Source organism: Bactrocera oleae, chromosome 2 (genome assembly GCF_042242935.1).
Source record: "Bactrocera oleae isolate idBacOlea1 chromosome 2, idBacOlea1, whole genome shotgun sequence".
Taxonomy (NCBI): domain Eukaryota; kingdom Metazoa; phylum Arthropoda; class Insecta; order Diptera; family Tephritidae; genus Bactrocera; species Bactrocera oleae.
Window position 1 is genome coordinate 53,863,970 of NC_091536.1, and position 17,922 is coordinate 53,881,891.

Sequence of the window (17,922 nt, forward strand, 5' to 3'; positions counted from 1 at the left end):
TTTAATATTTTAATATATTAATAAATAATTTAAAGTTTGTACTCATTACTCGGACATTTTTATTTACGATGGTTTGTGCAAGTGTCTGATTTATTCATGGTCCTTCGAGCCATAGTGAGCGGCACTATGGATTAAAAAAAAAAAATAATAATAATAATCCACATATATGTATAAACAGTGCGGTTATAAAGTTCGGTGACCCAAAACTATATAATATTATATATAGTGGTACAAACAACATACATACAGATAAGTAAACAAGCATATATATAACAAAAATAATACAAACAAGTAAGGAAGGGCTAAGTTCGGATGTAACCGAACATTTTATACTCTCGCAAAGTCAAATGGTATACTCGTTTGAGATTTCTTTGTGGATTTACTGATATTTTCGGTAGAAGGTCAACTATAGGCACTGGGGTCCACATATTTAGTACTTAGGGGTTTGAACAGTTTTGGTTCGATTTAGACAATTTTTGGCCGCAAGGTGGCATACTATAATTGCATTATTCACGCAAAGTTTTACCCCGATATAATCATTGTTACCTGATTTGCATAGTGGAAAGTGAAAGAATCAGATGGAATTGAAAATGGTGTTACATGGGAAGTAAGCGTGGTTGAAGTCCGATTTCGCCCATTTTCGTACTATGATATAGAAACATAAAAAGAACATTATGCACCGAATTTGGTTGAAATCGGTTGAGCAGATCTCAAGATATGGGTTTTCACCTAAAAGTGGGCTGTGCCACGCCCACTGTCTAATTTTGAACGCGGTTCCTATAAAGTCATCTTATACCATCTCAGAGATAAAATTTAATATCTCTGGCGTGTTTAGTGCTTGATTTATCGCGCTTTTAGTAGTTTTTAACAGTACCGTTATATGGGGAGTGGGCGGAGTTGCCACCCGATTTCAACTATTTTCACACCGTCAATAGAAGTGCTAAAAACATTTGCTTCCAGTGAATTTTGTTATTATAGCATTAGCGGTTTAGGAGATATGCACATTAAACCTATGAGCGGCGGGACCACGCCCACTTTTTAAAAAAAAATTTTAACTACAGATGCCCCTCCCTAATGTGATCCTGTGTACCAAATAACAGTCTTGTATCTTATTGCGGAGCTTAGTTATGGCAAGTTATTTGTTTTTCATTACTGGCGTTTTGTGGGCGTGGCAGTGGTCCGATTACGCCCATCTGCAATACCAACCGTCTCACGGTACCATGAAACATGTCTACCAAGTTTCATAAAGATATCTCAATTTTTACTCAAGTTAGAGCTTGCACGGACGGACGGACAGACGGACGGACGGACAGACAGTCACCCGGATTTCAACTCGTCTCTTCATCCTGATCATTTATATATATATAACCCTATATCTAACTCGATTAATTTTAGGTGATACAAACAACCGTTAGGTGAACAAAACTATTATACTCTGTAGCAACAGGTTGCGAGAGTATAAAAAGCGGTGCAAAATAATAGTTACATATTGACAAATATACATACATAGTTAAAAAAGGGTGAAGAGACAAAACCAAAGTGCATGTGAAAAACAAAATATACAAAACTGTATAAGCAAAAAACAACTAAAACACAAATCGGGCGCGAAACCTAAAAGCACTTAAACACAAAATATAAATAGAAACAAAAAAACGGGCGCGAATTTAAAAGCATAAAAACAATACACACACAAACAACATCACTAGGCATACCAGCTGGAAGCATTTCAGAGAGGAACACAGGAATATTACCACACGCACATACATACATATAGACAAACAAAACAGAGTGAGCGTATTGATTTCAACTTTTATATCCTATATGTAAATATGTATGCTTAAACACGGGTTTACTGACTAAAAAACTCTTAATAAAAAGCCGTTTTAACAACATATAAAACGGTTACCAAACTATCAAAATTTCAAACTTATTTTGATTAGAAAAACCGAAAACAGTTTGGTACAATATATATCCAAATATATATACAATTAAAAATAAATAATTATCGGATGCCCTTATGCTTATCTTAATGTACACAAACACACCTATTCCACAAACACAAAAAACCTAAAAAATATTATTCAAGTATTTACTTGCAAATTTGTCCGGCAATACCCCTTATGCTTAATAAAGCAGTAAGCAGGATTGCTATAAATAAGTAAGCAAAGGCAAAATTAAAATTATAACACAAAAAACAAGAGAGAAAATAGCCAAAATAAAAACAAACCAAAAACATACATATCCCCTTTGGTCTAATGTATACATACAAGTATATGTACATAATCCATGTTTACAAATGACATATAATTGCCAAGCGCAAAACATATACATACTTACATCATCAACAAATAGTATATTGATATATGTATTCTTAATATACGTATAGGTGCATACAAAACATATTTACAAAGTGCATAATAAGCATAAATATAAAACTAGCTTACAAACATACGTTTATACATAATTGCTTTGGGAAATACCTGCAAATTTCCAATTTCATTTCGCGCTCTCTTCGTATTGCGAACATACGAACGAGCGTTTACATAAAATCATACGGCATAGAATTTGCCCTTCCCTTTTTACTCTACACTGGGAATAATTAAATTAAAATTTAAAATAATTTGTAAAAGTATACACTTTAAATTCGCAAGTAATTTAACAGCGGTAAAGTAAAAACGAATTCAATTTGAGAATTATCAAAAAATATAACCAACAACATACTTACATACATACATATGTATACATATATTGGTATATCCAATTTTAGATAATATTTTCAAAGTCCACATTGGCATATATCCCGCAATACCCCTTGTAACAAACAAGCAGGATTGCGTACAAAAATACTAAAAGCAGATTGATCTCTTCAACGAGCTCTCAATTGCATTAGAAAATAAACATACATACGCACAAACAATCCGTGCATATCATCATCAATATAAGGACATAAAAAGTATTATTGAATTAAAAGTGCGATTTTTAATAATTAAATTAATTAAAGCAATACATTCAAAATAAAACCACAACAAAATCATATTGCTAGTAAATACAGTCTACACTGAGAAAATTTTAATAAATTTTGACAAATATTTTAACATACAAAAAAAAATGACGAATGTGGATAAAATTCAAATTACACCTGCAGAAGCTACACGCGCAAGACAGGTTACCACAAAGCAAACAAAAGGCAAAAATATTTGTGCCACCAAATTCATTTCTGAGAGTGACAGATTGACACGATACTGCACTCGATTTTCATTTTCACCGATTCAAGACATCTCTGAATCGTTATTGGAAATAAAAAAACAAAATATTGACAATTTTTGGACTCGTCTCCAAACGGCTCATGACGCCATAGTAGATTATGACAATTCAGATCTACCACACGATTTTAAATCATCGGCTTACGCACTATACGAAAACTGCTTAGACCAGTACGAAGCTACAAAAGCTATGATCTCCGATCAACTAAAGCTAATAAAAGCAATTGCACCTACTCCTCATCAGCGAGTAGAGCTGCCACAAGTACAAAGTCAAGAGGCAAGTTCAGGCATCCATCTCAAGGTGCCCGCATGTGACACAGAAATATTTCATGGTGGTTATGAACAATGGCCGTCCTTCATTGACATGTTTACAACCGTTTACATGAACCACCCAAAATTATCAAATGCACAAAAATTGTATCACCTCCGATACAAAACAAAAGGTCAAGCAGGCGTAATAGTAAAACAGTTCGCACTAAATGACGATAATTTCAATTTGGCTTGGGAAGCTCTTAAATCCAGATATGAAAATGAGAGAATATTGGTCGATAAGCAAGTAACGATACTAATGAACTTACCTAAGATTCAAAAGGAAACAAGTGAAGAGTTTATAAAATTACAATCCACTGTTTCTAATTGCTTGTCGGTTCTATCGACAAAAAATATTTCCACAGACAGCTGGGACCTAATACTGGTAAATATATGCACCGCCACTTTACCAGAAAAATCGTTACTTTTGTGGGAGCAATCGCTTTCATCTCGGAAAAAATGCCCAACGTAGCAACAGATGAAAGACTTTTTAATAACCTAATACGCAAAGGGTAGATAAAAAAATGGTTAGAACGAAAACCGTTCAACACGACCTAAATAGAAGCTTCCACAGACCCCAAGCCAGTAGCAACAACAATTTAAATAGAAGCTTCTTCAGAAATCAAACGTTCACATCCGAACAGTACAAACAACCGTCATGCGAACTATGTACAGGGGGGCATGAGCTCAAATCTTGCGAGAGATTCAAAAAATTGAATATTATCGACCGAAACAATTTTGTAAAAACAAAAAGACTTTGCACAAACTGCTTGTCACATGCGCATACACTTAAAGAGTGCGAAAGAAAATATAATTGCGTTTATTGTCATAAACGACATCATTCTATGCTTCATTATAACAATTTTTCTAGCTCACCCCCAAGCAGCGCAAATATGAAAAGAGCCACGGGTTTAGTTGCAACAACAAATCCCGAAGTGCGAAATCCCGAAAATTGCCAAGAAGCACCATGCTGCTCAAAGACATTAAAAACTCAAACGCTACACAGCGAAAACCAAAGTAGGGTACTACTACCCACAGCAGTCATCTCCATCGAACACTGAGGAGAACTGTTTAAACTTAGGGCCTTAATAGACCAAGGATCACAACGATCCTTCATAGCATCTAGGGCACAAAATAGGCTACAACTGCCAACAAAACAAGCCAACTTTGAAATTATAGGAATGGGCGGAAACTCTAATAAAATCTGCCCCATTACCTTAATTTCCCCCCAAGCGGATAAGAGAATTAAAGCAGAAGCTATAGTCTTACCGCAACTAACAAATATGCTTCGAAGCTATCATATAAATAGCAAGCATTGGCAAAAGGTTTCACACCTAAAGCTAGCAGATCCCAACTACAACACCCCGCTCAAATAGACCTTCTATTAGGCAGCGATCTCATACCACAGATAATACTAGAAGGTATTGAGAAAATTTCAAATACACTTCTGGCACAAAATACTATTTTTGGTTGGATCCTAAGTGGACTAGTTTCGGAACCAGTTAACACCATGACCACTCAAGTTGAGGAAATCTCAAATGAGTACCTCAATTCACAATTAAAGAAATTTTGGAAGTTAGAAGAGCTCCCCCCCCATATCAATCACAACCCCTGAAGATCAGTATTGTGAAGATTTTTACAAAGCCACAACTACTAGATCAGATAATGGTCGGTATGTCGTACGACTACCACTAAAACAACAATTTCCTAACACACTCGCCTTAGGTCATTCTCGCACCTCTGCAATACAGCAGCTTTTAAGTATGGAAAAAAACTTACTTGAAAAAGGTGAGCTTAAGCCAGAATACGATGGCGTGTTAGAAGAATACCTCCATTTAGACCACATGGAGGAAGTAAGCCCATGCGAAAAAATCATAAATGGCAAATATTACCCATTTTACTTGCCGCAGTAGTAAAGCCAGACAAAAAAACAACTAAAGTAAGAGTTGTTTTTAATGTATCAAGATCCACTAGCTCGGGGAATTCCCTAAATGATATTCTATTAACGGGACCCACGCTCCAACCAGATTTAATGCTCCTCATATTAAATTGGCGTATATTCAAATACGTACTCAATGGGGATGTTGAGAAAATGTATCGACAGATAGTCGTGCATAAAGACGATAAGATTTGAAATTATTCTAGCCTGGTTGGAGAAACCACCACATGCATGGAAGACGTACATTGCTAATCAAACGTCTCAAATGCTTGACCTAGTGGGATCAGCCACTTGGTGACACGTAGCCAGTGCTGACAATCCTGCCGATCTAGGTACGAGAGGGTGCAAACCGTTGCACCTTACCACCACCCCCCTCTGGTGGAATGATCCCCGATCGTTAATAGAATCTCCCGATTCTTGGCCACAATCGCCCATGCGCAATATAATAGCACCAGAAAGTCGAAAAATCGAGCAGCAGTGGAGGATACTGACATCCTTGAGCGATTCTCATCGTTTTCCCGAGCCCTCAGAATAATCGCCTATATGTTAAAGTTCATAGATCGACTTAAAATTAAAGTTAAGGGAGTTCGATCGGAATATCTCCAATGCGATACATTGACGCACCTAGAATTGCAAAAGGCAAAGGTCGCTTTCTTCAGCCGCGATATAACACTATTAAGATAATCAAAATCAATTGACAAAAGGAGTTCTCTTAGTTCTTAACCCAAGTAGACGAAAGGTCTACTTCGTGCGAATGGTCGGCTTGCCAATTCAAGCCTTACGTATAATGAACGCAGCCCTCTAATCATACCAGAGAAATATCGACTTGCCACTTTACTCCTCAATTATATCCACTTACTTATGCTCCACGCAGAACATCGTCTAATGCAACATATAGTCCGCCAAGAGTTCTATATTCCCCGACTTAAGCCCCAAATATAAAAATGCATTTTCATGTGCAAGATCTGCACTCTGCATAAGCAGAAGTTGAGAACGCAGATTATGGCAGCACTTCCACCGGAATGCTGTAACTTCGCTTTGCCTTTCACAGTCACAGGTGTCGATTTTGCTGGGCCTTTTCAAATCAAGGCGTCCATGCTAAGGTCGCCCACCATAATGAAAGGCTATGTGGCTGTCTTTGTCTGTTTTACGACAAAAGCAGTACACCTGGAGCTATGGACGAATCTGACTAAGGAGGCTTTTCTCGCGGCATTTGCTCGCTTCGTCGGACGACGCGGCTTCCCTTCAAAACTAATGAGCGATAACGGCAAAACCTTCATTGGAGCCCAAAGAGCCACTGAAAAACAGTTTGTGGATTTTATTAAACAAGTATCACCTGAAATTGTTCAGAAGTATGCTTTCCAAGGCATTAATTGGCAGTTTATCCCCCCAAGTGCTCCTCATATGGGTGGTTTATGGGAAGCAGCTGTAAAAAGCTTCAAATCCTTTCTCAAAAAAGTAGCTGGAAATTATAAATTCAATTATGAAGAATTCACTACCTTATTAATCCAAATTAAAGCTGTTCTCAATTCACGGCCACTCACAACCCTCTCGCAAGATCCCTCCGACTTCACAGCCCTAACTCCAGGGCATTTTATCAAAGGATCACTCATTCTGGCCATACCTGAGCCAGGCGTGGGGTCGCTATCTCTATTAAATCGATGGGAAAGAATCAAAATTCAGGACCTTCATAAAAGGTACCGTTGGAAAACTCCAGAAAAGGCACCAAAGATTGGAGACTGTGTCATCATACACGATGATTGTCTACCCCCACAGAATGGCGGCTTGGCCGCATAGAAAAACTATATTACGGTTCCGACGGTCATATACGAGTAGTTGATCTCCGTACTCAAAGCGGAACGCTAACAAGACCGCTCGTGAAATTATGTTTCCTGCGAAACCGCTTCTAAAGACAAAACCTCAAATAACGAACAATCCGCCGATATTACCGCGACGCAAATGAATTAGTCATATAACTAACCGATAAACCCGCAAATGACAAAACCGTTGCAAACCAACCATTCTAACCGCAATGATCGATCAAGTTGACGATCCATTCCTGCCACATACAGTGGCACATTCGCCATAAATTTACATGCCACAAATATATAACCATTCCACCTTCATCAGCAACGGTACCTCAACGTAGCCGATACCCACTGTGTCGACGCACACACCGGCTGCAACACTGCAGCATTTTTCGAAGTATGCAGCCCCTCCAACGTCAGCAGGTTGCCTAAGCTCACGTTCACTACCTCAACTGATTGGCTACGGTCCATACGACTCCAGAATGTACGTTGGTTACGCTTTGCCAACTGTGCAATAGACAGCACCACACCATGCTGCACCGCACCCTAAAGCGGGCCGTCGGGCTACAACTCGCCCCAAGCCGCAGATCGCAGCAGAGCAGCCATCCGGATCGCCTCCGAAGACAGGCAGCTCCACCACCATTCAGACCGAGACGACAGGAGGCAGCAACGCGGCGTATGCAGCCCAGGCTAACATACCGCCGCTCCACTGGCCTCAGCAGCGTTTTTGCCACGCTGCAGTAACTACAGCGGTTGCTAGGCTAGAATTCGCCTAGGGGGGCCGGGATGGCTAGATGAGTTACGCCTCCCCCCTCCATACACGCCACTGAGCGCCAACACACCACATCAACACGATCCACAAGAAGACTCCACCCACTAACACACACCACCCCTGCAGACATCACACCACTCAGATCACATACACATCACATCACACCACGACTCTACACAACCCAACACTCAAAAGGGAGTAACACTGGACCAGAGGATTTCTTTTTCGTTAGCAAATCGAGCCATCGAGACGTCACAATTTTCCGCCCGTATTTTTTATAAGCCGTACCGACCGTGTCCGCTTTGTTTTAATAAATTGGTGACTGAAAGGTTTCATTCGAGGAATTTACCTCATTTGGAGTTCTTGATGGTCCCATGAATAGTATTATTATAATCATTGACTAAATTTTTATACATATCAATCCATTTATAAGTGCCCCGAAAACTAAACTCTTTCCACATCATTCCTTTTAATATTCTATTGAATCGCTCTATTATACGTGCTTTTAATTATGAAAATGTTGATAATGATTGATATTTTTTGTTTTAATAATCTCTTAAAATTAGTATTATAAAATTCCTTTCCATCGTCTGTTTGTAGGTTTTTCGGTATTCGGTTACTTCAGTTTAAAATCTTTGCCATTGCATTTGTTACATTTACTTTAGTTTTATTTTTAACTGCTTCGACCCAAGCTTTTTTAGAAATTGTATCGATTACAGTTAAAAGATATTGATATTGATTATTACTATTTGCATACTGAGTCATTACCACCAAGTCAGCTTGCTATAAATCATCGATTCCTTTAATAATAACACGTCTTCGTTTACAACTTTTTCTATCTTGTTTATGTAATTCTTCTCCAATAGCTCTTGTGTTATCCATTTTGCTAATCATTTTATAGTATCCTCAATAGTTGATAAATAGTTGTTTATATTATACAATTCTTCCCCACATGCACCTTTTATTCGTTGGTCTATTAGATCCGCAATAATTGATTACATACTATTATTCAGAATTACATTTATTTCTCTGATTTGATGTTCTAATTTGTTTTTCATCTTATTTAATGTTTCTAAAAGGAATACTTTCGAAATGGCATCATCGTCTTCTATAGGAGCAGCTAGGTTAATTATTATTTTCTTGTTTAAATTAAGATTTTTGTTTCGGTCTAGAATTGTTTTCCCTTTTGACCTATTATTGTTAAATGAGGAATGTCCAAATTTATTTATACTCATATTATTTAATAATATTTGCTTCTCGCAACTCTTCAATAATAAAATATAATCTCGTTTTGATGGTTGTTATGACCGGTACTTGTTGAAGATAAAAGCAATCTCAATCTATCTACAAACTCATTAGGGTTATCTCAATATTGATAAATATTTTTGCGGCAATCGATTGATTTCAATAAACCTCTACCACTTAAGCACGAGTGGGGATTATAATTGAACAATTTCCTGATAATGTATAGATATTTAAATTTTGTTCCCTTTATTTGACTATTTGGGTTATAATTACGTTTGTGAGCACTTGTATCTAATAAAATCTGTCGATAAGTCTTCAAATCACACTTTTTATAATGTTGTGGGTTTTTATGAAATATTAACTCAAACAGACCTGGTGTCATTTTCCATTTATCCTTTCCGATCTGTATAACATCTTTAGAATTAAGTTTTAATGGTTTGAGTCCAAATCGTCACCGACCATTTGAATCTCTATTCGGACCATACAATGTATCAAGCATTTTAAGATCTTCAAGCAATTTTATGTTTTCTAATGGTGAATGGGGGTGAGTAAGCTTAAACCGTTTAAAGTCTTCATTTAGTTGATTTTCAATTCTTCTTATTTGGTTTAACTTTCATTACATTGCTTTGTGTAGCTGCTTTTAGTAATTCATCATCATGAGGTTTACTTGAATTATACGATGCATTCTTCATTAATGATATTAATAGGATTTCGCTTCTTAACATTTTGTTTCCGAGAACTATCTGCAGAATATTTTAAATCAAGATCATTAGCATTCATATAGTTGTCAACAGTTGGCAATGTATCAAATTTCATGTCTTCACTTTTTTTACACTGTCCACCTCCCAAATTTCATCATTACCATTATAATTAGTATCATTATATTTATTAGAGTTTTTAAAATTGTCAATTAATTCATTTAATGGTTTGGTAATGGGTTTAAATGTATCCTCCAACAAGTTTATTCTATCCAATTCTCCCAATTTCATTCTTTTAATTTTTTCTTTTAATACTTTCCTTGTCTTAGCAATATTTACTAATACAGCCATATGATTATTTAACATGATCTTTAATGAGTGAGTGAAAAATCTGCTACTTATCAGTTGTATATCTGATACGAATCTGGTCTGGCATATGTTTTTATAAATGTTTTATAACTGTATAAAATTATCAAAACCCTTTCGATATCGACCATAGTTTGTAGGATCATCTTTACTTATAACAAAAAACCGTATTTATTTCTCCAAGACTCGACACAAATTTTTAAAAATGTTTTGTAGAACATATCTCCAATAACATGGTCATTATCGATATGCTTAAGATTCATTTCATCTTGCTTGAACACAATAATCTTTTGTTAGGAGTTTTTGTATAAGCCATAAATAAAAAGAATCAATGTTTTTATGACGACCCATACAAAAATAATCTCGTATTGTACTTTGTTTTCCACATATTACATCATCGAATATAAAAATTGAGACCGGTTTGACTTCAGCGGGTTTGATAACATCAACGTTTTCACTAAATGAATAGAGATTTATTCCTTTTATGGAACCAATAAGCCTTTTTAGATAGATGCATTTCGGCTGATATAATGATTTTGAATAAATGTATATATTTCAGAAATTAAGCCCGTTTGGGCTTTCAATTAAACTGAGCATAACATTAGTTTTTCCACAATTTGATGGTCCCACAGTAAGCACTCGTATGGAATTTGGTAAAAGTGGATTATGACAACGGTTAGAAATAGGAGATAAGGGTATAAATCCTTTAGATACAGCTGCATAATATGATATTGCATATTCCAAAGCAAAAGATATAAATATCAGACATCAAGCTGATAAAGTTTTATCTGAGAAAGCCTGGCAGCATGTTACATCTAAGGACAGTGATTTCAAAGAACGAGCAAACGCTTGGTTCGTTACAAATGCCATGAAAGCAAAACTCAAATTGGGAGTGGGAATTAAAAGTAAGAAAAGAAATACATCTAAATGTAAAAACGTAAAAAGATGAAAAAGGAAAAAGTATCATCTAACAATTTTTTTTTGATGGCAGTTAAAAAAGATATTAACATGCTTAACAAAAAGAAGCCGCAGTCATTTAATGAGGCTTATAAAATTTCTTAAGATGCTATAAAGTCTAGCTTTAAAAATAAAAAATTAACATATTGAGAATAATTCCAGTCCCAAAAATTGGTGGAATTTTACCACTACTTCCTATTTTAACGGCGTTAGGTGCACTTGGTGGTATAGCATCTGGTGGATCAGCTCAGTATGGAAAGGAGCAGTTGGCTGAGACTAGCCGCCATAATAGATATATGGAATCAATCTCTATAGAGAGTGGTTTATTCCTCAAGCCATATAAAAAGGGATATGGTTTATATTTACGACCCTATCCAAAACTAAACTATTGTAATTTAAAAGCTACCCAAAGGGCCCTTAACAGACGTAGATTTAATGAAATATTGCAAACATCTTAAACATTTCAAGGGCATTTTTATGCGAAACTCTTTACCGAATAAACCGAAATCTCAAGAATGTGGGATTCTTAAAAAAGATGATGCTGATGGTATTGGTACTCATTGGGTAGTTTTCTATATAAACAAAAATTATAAAGAATATTTTGATAGTTTTGGAAATTTACAGCCACCAATAGAACTGATTAATTACCTGAAGCTTCCAATATATTTGAAGTTACACACGTTTTTATTCCCTTAATTTTCTTAGTTTCATTTATATCAATTGTAAATGAATACATTTTCGTGAAGAAGTCACGAATATCATTATAAAAATCATCAGTTTGAATATCATATACGAATGAGTTCTTTGATATAATCATAATGGAAACTATACATTTTAAATTTAGAAAGTTCTAAAACCTTAAAACCAATATATATCGAATTATTGGACATAATTGACACTTGTTTCTTTTGAATCCTATTAAATTATCAGAAAATTTGCTTAGACTCTGGAAACTTGGTTTTGCATTTAAGGCTCTAGCACCTAATTTTTTCCTCCGCTTCTCTCAATACTAGTATTTTTCCAATCTTGCACTAATTTAACATTTTCTCTTTTATCTACATGCTCCATAGTTTTCCCATACACCGCATTATTTATTAATTTAAAGAATTTTTCTTCCAACTTATTTGCTGCTAATGTTCTATGATAATTATTTAAATCAATATATTTTTTTAACCAATCCGATTGATTAAATTATAGAATTCTATGAATTTTCTTTAATATAAGACCATGTTTAATACATTGTTGTAAATTTTTATAATGAATAATATATTTTATTTTGGACCTTAAATCACCAATCAACTTTGAGTGTTTCATTGAACCAACTTTTTTATTTTCATAACAAAATGGTAAGTCATTATGAATATTGTGAATGGTTGTGGGATAATCTAAATCTACTTCTAATATGTAACCAACTAAAGAATCTTCTGGTATATTAAAAACATATATATTGTGATATATTGTGACATAGCATATCTATATATATTATTAACATCTAAATAAATTATATAATTTGAAAGCTTAGTCGCATCGTAATCACTTAAATATTTATTGTTAGCAATTGAATACTTCCCCATTCTCCGACAAAATAAAATGATGCATTTTTTCATCAGTCAACAATTCTAATTCTATTTTAGTTATTTAAGCATTACATCCCAAGATAATCCTGGAGATGTATAATATTGACATGGGTCTAGTCGATAAATTCCATTACATAAATTTCTAAAATTTTCAAAAATGTCACTGAGGGGTAGCACATTTACTTTTAAATATAACAACAAATAATCTAATAAATTGGAAGAATTAAATGTTGAACAAACATTTTGTGCATGCTGATAATCATCGATATTACATGACTCATTTGTTAATTTAATAAAGAAATTAGACATGTATTACATACGCAATATATATTTTTTTCTTATGCCTTGTAACTTGAGACCAAAATAATTTATTTAAATTTTTTATCCAAACATAATGACTTTCATTTAAATCATCACTATATAAATAAATAAGATTAACGTGATGCGATTTTTCTTCTTTTGTTACATAAAAAGGACCTACTACCAAATTGTCCTCTATAACAAACACATTTACACTTATATTTGGATAATTTGTTTCAACTATTTCAATACCTTTTACTTGTAATGGGAAATTTACATTTTCAAAATAGACTACTTTATCATTATATAAAGTTATAATGGAATTTTGGTTATTTCTAATTTTACATAGAGATCATCTTTCTCTATGTTTTGAGGGGTGGTAAAGAGATGAAATTATTGCTCACTTAAAGCAATATACACCATTGTTAACAATATTAACACATGCATTTTTATCTGCAATTATATTTGGTAGTGGTATATATGATGAGCCTCTAATTGGTTGGTATTTATTTATGTTAGCTTCTAGATGAATAATTTCACTTAAACTCCAATCACTGTCTTGCTCTAGAAATGTGTTCATTTTTTCAATCAATTTACTCAAGCAGACAGAACAATAAAAAGGAAAAAAAGTAAAAAATGTCTTTCCCGCAATATGTAGAAAAGTTTTTAAAAAAAATATACCGATTTAATTGATAATTAACATCAAATATTTTTTATTTTATTTTATTATTACACAAGAAATATTGTCATTTTGCTGATAACTCATACAAGGGAATAGTAAATGTATGTAATTGTATTTCACTTTATTCCCGATATAAAAGATTGAAAAAAATTTATAATTTATATACTGCCATGTTTAAGGAGCGTTAAAGGAAGCTCACTTTGTTTAAGTAATAATAATGAAATATTTATTCGTAAAATATCGTTACTATTCGGTAATGTTAAATTAAATTGAATACTTTTCGAGTTTTGATTTATTGCAAGCCCTTTATTATCTAGTTTTTCTCAAAATGGTACACCATAGGCAGCTTTGAAAACAAGTAATAATGAAATATAAAGCTTAAATTCCATTGTGTCCTTTCCTTTTGTTCACGACAATTTAAAATGAGGTTGATATTTGAAAAATATGTATTTATATACTTACTTTTCTTCTTCTTCTTAGCCCTTAAAATAAAAACACTAATCTTAAATATCTAATTTTATTTTATTTCATTATAATTTAAATTACTATCTACTTGAACAAAATATATGCTGTTTTTAAAGCACAACGAATAGGTAGTCGGTTGATTTCGCATTAGAATCATCATGAAAATGATACTCATAACGCACAACATCTGGAAGTAAATTATATAAACTAGAAATATTCATTCCATTACATTTTTTACTCTCCTCTTCAATGTTAAACACCGGCTTTTGGAGGAACTCCGCTATCCACTGATGCTTTTCTTGCTCCTTAACATAAACTTTTAAATTTTTTAACGCTGATATCAAATAGTTCCTTACAGCTTTAAAACTATCACTTCCATAGGACCACATTAACCAATTAGCTTGCCGTTGATTATCCTTACTCAGGTCTGAAAATTCAAACGGAGCTTTGGTATAAAAACAGTGAAATTCTTCATTGTTGAAGACGACAGCTATTTCCTTTACAATAAATTTATTATTGTATTATAGGCTTTGAAGCCTTGAAAATGTACTGTCGCAAACATTATGAAAATTAATAATGAAATATATTTTTAATGATAGGCTTTTTATACGTTCTTAATAATGAAGAATGCTTTCAATGGAACAAAACAAAATAACCAATCTTCAATATGTGGTTTAAAAAATGCACATACAAACTTACACTTAAATTAAAAATATCAACAAAATGTGCTTTCAAATAGTCCAATCACACACACACTTTACAAACCACAAAGCCGCAAACCACAAAACCGCAAAATATACACTTGCAGTCACGCATATATATGTGTTTATGTATATATTTTTCCTTTCACCAAGTGTGGTAGGATCTTATTCTAGGAGTAGCGTCTTATTCTTGCCATCCTTTGTGGCTATTACACTCAAGTCATCTACTACAACATATCAGAATCGACGATAAACTGCCATAACCAACTAGACAGCGAATTCGTAGTTACCAGAATGTTCTAGAGGCGAAGTTTTGGTACAAATCTACTACATAAGGGCTACCGGATTGTGCAGCAGACACAGTTCTAGTTAGAGTGGTGTCGTGTTAAGAGCAATTGAGACATAAGCAAGAAGTTGTAAGCTCGAATTACGAGCAATAAGTGTTAGGTTGTTAGAATTAGAAATAAAAATAAGTGTATAGCCATTAAATTAGGACTTTTATTTAACAATCCAGTGATCGAACTCAAGAGTGAATTATAGGTAGACGATTTATCGAGAAATCTGTTACAATTGGTGTCAGAAGTGGAATTGTCAAATAAATTGCCAAGGAGGTAATTATTTGAAAATGGCCAAGTTTAACGATCTTAAAAAGGTTGCTCCAGCTCCTTGTGGTTTGGGGACAAATGGATTAAAATTTGAATTACAATTTCGTTTGCGAGAGGCCATGGAAGCGAAAAACATTAATGTTGAGGAATATGTCTTTCAGGTGGAATTAGAGGAAGAGACAACAAAGATAAAAGAAAAGGAAGAGACGCACTCATCAAATTGGACTCTGACACAACTGTTATCTGCTTTTGAGCATTAAAAAATTCGCTATTACCATGAGGAAGAGCTAATATTTTAATATTTGCAGCCGCTGTGATAAAGGGCTTTGAGGGTGTGACAATCAATGGGTAAACCTTTGGTTCAAATCCCGAACGAAGGCAGCAAAAAAAAATTAAAAAACAAAACGCATTTTATGACCATGTTCCACCGAACATTTGTTCTGATTGTTTTCCCAAAAAAACCCTTATATGGTATATGTATGTATACACAAAAATTTTTATCAATGACAGAGTCTGAAAGCGTTACACCAGACTTATTAGAATTGACTCGTTAAGCCTTGTCCGAAGCCACCGCTGATGTGACGCAATTGCTCATCTCGCAATTATTCTATGAGATTTTTTTTCTATTAAAATCTCTGCGAACACTTGTTGGGTAAAGTAACTTAGCTTGGCCGGTTTTTGTTCTCCTAAAACCAAGAAAAAACAATAACTTCGACTGCACCGAAGATAAAATACCCCTAACAGGTGTGTTTCTTATAGCAACTATATGTACAAGTATAGCTAAATTCGCAAACGTAACCGGCGAAAGGGTTGCATTCAACAAAAAACGTTTGGCTAGCTCCAATTTATTCGGAGATTGTAGCGTTCCCATGGACAATAATCCATAATTCGCACATTCAAATTCGATGATATTGGAAAGTGAAGAGAAACATTTTTTGAAAGATTTCTATTAAATATACATATATGTAAATAACGGCAGTAAATACTGCATGTTATGGTACAATGAGCTTTTTGAGCCTTACTTTAAAAATTTTTACACTTAAAACTAATATTGTTACCCCCTTATCGCTCACCGATACAACCAATTTATAACAAAACTTCTTGTACTTCGCTTTATGATTTCTCTCAACATATTTAAACCGTAATCAAAATCATTTCACAATCTCTTTTAATATTTTGCTTCACATTTATATTTAATAATTTATTAATTTCGCTACCTTTTCAGCCATTAATCTCTGCTTCGTTTAAATACAGTCAGAATTCTTAATACTATTATAACCAATTGTTTTTTTTTCTTTTTTGTGTACATGTAAAAAAATCTTACCTCTTAAATAATTAAATAATGTACTCAGTGCCAGGGGGACTTCAAAATTGTTATAAGTGGAAACAAATTATAATGTGTTCAAATACATACATATTTATTAGGGTGTGTAAATTTTAGGTAACTTTATTTTCTAGTAAAAAGTAGAAGGTAAAAAAGAAGTCTCTTCCTATTTTTCCATTTTCCATTTAAATAATATAAGAAATTTTTATACTCTGAACAGCTTATATTAAATTTTCCATGAAGTTTGTAACACCCAAAGGGAAATGTTGGTGACCATTTAAATATATATATATATAAAGAATCAGCATGATTCGTCTGTCGGTATAAACGCGAACTAGTACTTTGTTTTTCCAGGTATCGATCTAAAATTTGGAATCCTTTTCTCCCAAAGAAACTATCGGACCACTGATATATAAATTGATCGTTCAAAATTCAGTCCTTGTATGAAAAACTTTTGTAAATTTGGAATGGATTATTGTTCAAGACAGCAGTACAATATCCCAAGAAATTGTTCAGATCAGATTACTATAGCATTTAGCTGTAAAACAAACTGACCGATCCAAAACAAAATACAGATTTTTTATACCCTTTTATGCTATAAAAAATGTACCTGTGAATGGTATTATAGCCGACCTTTTTTTAAAATGATTTTTGTAGTTGGACATGTGAGCATTGCAAAAATTAACTGAAAAATTATTCTTTACTATTTTATACTAAAAAAACCAATTTTAAGAAAAATGACACACCCTAATATGTATAGTCCTTTTTATGTGTATGTGGCATAGTACAGATCTTCACTTTAACATCGGCATATGTAAATTCAATTTATAACCATTATGTACAGCAATTCACATGTACATATTCATAAAGCGACAATCACGCATACACATACAAAATGTAGGCACCAACAT